Below are 4,845 nucleotides of genomic sequence, written 5' to 3'. Positions count from 1 at the left end.
GGATGTTGAATAGGTGCTTCTTGGCCATTCAATATTCCTCAGTTGAGAATTCATTGTTTAGCTCTGTAACCATTTATTAATAGGGTTATTTAATTCTCTTGAGTCTGACTTCTTGAGTTCTTTGTATGTTTTGAATATTAGCCCTCTATCCGGTGTAGGTTTGGTAAAGATCTTTTCCAAATCTGTTGGTTGCTGTTTTGTCCTATTGACAGTGTCCTTTGCCTTACAGAAGCTTTGCAATTGTATGACGTTCCATTTGTTGATTCTTGATCTTAAAGCATAAGCCATTGGTGTTCTCTTCAGGAAATTTTTCCCGGTGTTCATGTGTTTGAGGCTCTTCCCCACTTTTTCTTCTATTAGTTTGAGTGTATTTGATTTTATGTGGAGTTCCTTGATGTACTTGGACTTGAGCTTTGTACATGGAGATAAGAATGGATTAATTTGTTTTCTTCTACATGCTGACTGCCAGTTGAACCAGCACCATTTGTTGAAAATGCTGTCTCTTTTCCCACTGTATGATTTTAGCTTCTTTGTCAAAGATCAAGTGACCATAGGTATGTGGGTTCATTTCTGGGTCTTCAGTTCTATTCCACTGATCTACCTGCCTGTCTCTGTACCATGCAGTTTGTTTTTATCATCATTGTTCTGTAACACAGCTTGAGGTCAAGAATGGTGATTCCTCCAGTTGTTCTTTTATTGTTCAGAGTAGTTTTGCTATTCTGGTTTTTTTGTTATTTCAAATGAATTTACAAATTGCTCTTTCTAACTCTATGAAGAATTGAGTTGGAATTTTGATGGGGACTTCATTCAATTTGTAGATTGCTTTCAGCAAGATGACCATTTTTACTATATTAATCCTGCCAATCCATGAGCACGGGAGATTTTTCCATCTTCTGAGATCTTCTTCAATTTCTTTCTTCAGAGCCTTGAAGTTCTTGTCATACAGATTTTTCACTTGCTTGGTTAGAGTAACACCAAGGTATTTTATATTATTTGTGACTATTGTGAAGGGTGTCATTTCCCTAATTTCATTCTCAGTCTGTTTATCCTTTGATTGGAGGAAGACTACTTATTTGTTGGAGTTAATTTTATACATAACTACTTGGCTGAAATTGTTTCTCAGGTTTAGGAGTTCTCTGGTGGAATTTTTGGGGTCACTTAAGTATACTATCATATTATCTGCAGATAGTGATATTTTGACTTCTTCCTTTCCAATTTGTATCCCTTTGACCTCTTGTTGTTGTCTATTTGCTCTGGCTAGAACTTTAAGTTCTATAATGAATAGGTAGGGAGAGAGTGGGCAGCCTTGTCTAGTCCCCGGTTTAATGGGATTGCTTCAAGTTTCTCTCTATTTAGTTTGATGTTGGCTACTGGTTTGCTGTATATTGCTTTTACTATGTTTATGCATGGGTTGAATTCCTGATCTTTCCAGGACTTTTATCATGAAGGGGTGTTGAATTTTGTCAAATGCTTTCTCAGCATCTAATGCGATGATCATGTGATTTTTATTCTTCGAGTTTGCTTATATAATGAATTACATTGATGGATTTCCATATATTGAACTATCCCTGCATCCCTGGGATGAAGCCTACTTGATCATGGTGAATGATCATCTCGATGTGTTCTTGGATTTGGTTTTCGAGAATTTTTATTTTTATTCATGAATGGTTTAATGAAGGATTTGCACACCTTATTCACAATACCGTGAGACTGAGGCCAGCCAAAGCTACAAAGTAAGACTATCTTTTAAAAACAGGTACATCTGTACTCAACATGTAGATTTGGTTAATGGGTTGTGGACATGGTCAGGGTACACACAGCATAAATAAGTTAAGCCCTTACCCCATGTAAGGATACATTGACGAAGACAATGAAATAAAGGGCATCATTAGCTCGTGAAGGCTGGCCTTTAGGCACCAGCCAGGCTGCTGACATCTTTATTAATCCTCTCACCAAACAGCACAGAATTCCAGAGCTAACATTAATTCCCCACAAAACACACATCAATAGCAAATGCTTCCAAACTATTATAGCAAATAAGCTACAGATATCTGAATTTTCCATATTTTCCAAAATAATGTCTAAATACAGGACTTAGAAATATATAGATCCTAACAACAGGTTTTAAATTTCAAACTTCCAAGCTCAAATGGCATCAGAAATTCCTTTTTTTGTGGGCCGGGGGCGGGGGGAGACAGGGGGGTGGGGGAAAGTGTTGGGAAATGCTGAGACTAAAACAGTAGAGTACAGCAAGACAATTTACTCTCTACATGCGGGTATGAGTGCTTAATACTACAGTGCATGGGCTTTCATAGAAAGCACCTTTACCCTCTGAGCCATCTTCTTTCATCTAGAAAAAAAAGAGAAAGACCACTCCAGGCTGGACATTGCCATCTTACTATGTCTTACTAAGGACCTGGGTTCCATCATGAGCACCAAAACCAAACTGTTCTTCTAGCCCTCAATTGTTCAATAAAGAGTCAGGATGCTGCCCTGTAGCCACCAACTTCACAGACTCAGGAGTTTTCTGGTCAGCTCTGTTCAAGTCCTCCAGCTTAAACCAACAGAATAAGCATCTCTCCATAGGGCAATATACCTCAGTCAGTTCAACACTGGACTCAATCCAATCAGGCCTTGTTTGAGATTTTGTTAAACATCTTCATAAGACAACATCCAGCTTCCAGATGCAGCTGCCAAGACCCTGTTATGCTATAAGCAGTGGTTGGAGCATGGAAGGTGGCTCTGGCTTCCCACCTTTCTGTTCTGAGATGGGGGTGGTGGGCAAGATTTCATCTTTACCTCCCACAATGCTCAAATGATCAAGCAGAGGTTCTTCAGACTAATAGCACACACTGAGAAGCACTTGTTGCACAGCAGTGCCAACATCATAGTTAACCGGTTCTCCGCTGTGAACCATCAGACTATCCACAAACTTCATGGACTTGGCCTAGACATCACAACCTCACAGCCCTTGGCCCCACTCTCTGTGATGAACTGAAGCACACCATAGCAGGCCCTTTGAACCAGAAGCCCTCCTAGGAGATTGTAGCTTAGAGACTGCCTGAACAATGGCACACAGACCTCTTGTAGCCATTTTTTTTTTCTGCGTAAAACTCTGCACTGCCTCCAGGGAAGCCATATCGTGTCTAGACGACTGCAGTCAACTCTCAGATCCAATGACCCTTCTCCCCAAGAACATTCTGTGTTTTGGTGGCTAAAATAATGATTTCTGTTCTGGTTGGCGTTAACTCAGACTTCCAGAGTAGCCATCTTCAGCCAGCTCCCAAGTGAGAAACTCATTCAGTTCAGCTTTGAAGATACCATCAACTACAAACTTCCTCTTCTTGGAAATCTGTACTGGCATCTTGCTGCCCTGTAACTCTGAAAGGAAAGGTGGTTTGCCAGGATTTTACTGATTATATTTGCCTCCATATTCATAAGGGAAATTGATCTGATGTTCTCTTTCTATGTAAGGTCTTTCTATGGTTTATGTATAAGCATAATAGTGGCTTCAAATAATTAATTGGGTAGTGTTCCTTCTGTTTCCATTTTGTGGAATAGGTTGAAGAGTATTGGTATTAGGTTTTCTTTGAACGTCTGATATAATTCTGCACTAAACCGATCTGTTCCAGTGCTCTTTTGGGTTGGGAGACTTTTTTTTCTTCATCTTTAATAAATTGGGTATTTCTAATTTACATTTCAATTCTTATTACCTTTCCCAGTTTCCAGACAAACATCCCCCTAACCCCTCCAACTCTGCTTCTATATGGGTGTTCCCCTCCCCCCCATGACTGCCCTCCCCCCAACAATCCCGATCACTGGGGATTCAGTCTTGGCAGGACCAAGGGCTTCCCCTTCCACTGGTGCTCTTAACTAGGCTATTCATTGCTACCTATGTAGTTGGAGCCCAGGGACAGTCCATGTATAGTCTTTGGGTAGTGGCTTAGTCCCTGTATGCTCTGGTTGGTTGGCATTGTTGTTCATATGGGGTCTCAAGCCCCTTTAAGCTCTTTCAGTCCGTTCTCTGATTCCTTCAATGGGGGTCCCGTTCTCAGTTCAGTGGTTTGCTGTTGGTATTCGCCTATGTATTTGCCATATTGTGGTTGTGTCTCTCAGGAGACATCTACGTCCGGTTCCTGTCGGTCTGCACTTCTTTGCTTCATCCATCTTATCTAGTTTGGTGGCTGTATAGGTATGGGCCACATGTGGGGCAGGCTCTGAATCGGTGTTCCTTCTGCCTCTGTTCTAAACTTTGCCTCTCTATTCCCTGCCAAGGGTATTCTTGTTCCCCTTTTAAAGAAGGAGTGAAGCATTCACATTTTGATCATCCGTCTTGAGTTTCATGTGTTCTGTGCATCTGGGGTAATTAAAGCATTTGGGCTAATAGCCACTTATCAATGAATGCATACCATGTGTGTTTTTCTGTGATTGTTTACCTCACTCAGGAGGATATTTTCCAGTTCCACCCGTTTGCTTATGAATTTCATAAAGTCATTGTTTTTGATAGCTGAGTAATATTCCATTGTGTAGATGTACCATATTTTCTGTATCCATTCCTCTGTTGAAGGGCATCTGGGTTCTTTCCAGCCTCTGGCTATTATAAATAAGGCTGCTATGAACACAGTGGAGCACATGTCTTTGTTATATATTGGGGCATCTTTTGGATATATGCCCAAGAGAGGTATAGCTGGGTCCTCAGGTAGTTCAGTGTCCAATTTTCTGAGGAACCTCCAGACTGATTTCCAGAATCGTTGTACCAGTCTGCCATCCCACTAACAATGGAGGAGTGTTCCTCTTTCTCCACATCCTCGCCAGCATTTGCTGTCACCTGAATTTTTGATATTA

General features: G+C 40.9%; 1 pseudogene; it reads right to left on the bottom strand.

Moving 5' to 3' along the window:
* Positions 1 to 2,704: 2,704 nt before the first annotated feature.
* Positions 2,705 to 3,364, bottom strand: Rps3-ps2 (ribosomal protein S3, pseudogene 2; annotated as a pseudogene).
* Between the last annotated feature and the right edge of the window lie 1,481 nt (positions 3,365 to 4,845).

This window comes from Rattus norvegicus, chromosome 14 (assembly GCF_036323735.1).
Source record: "Rattus norvegicus strain BN/NHsdMcwi chromosome 14, GRCr8, whole genome shotgun sequence".
Classification (NCBI taxonomy): Eukaryota; Metazoa; Chordata; class Mammalia; order Rodentia; family Muridae; genus Rattus; species Rattus norvegicus.
This window is presented reverse-complemented; position numbering and strand designations above follow the sequence as displayed.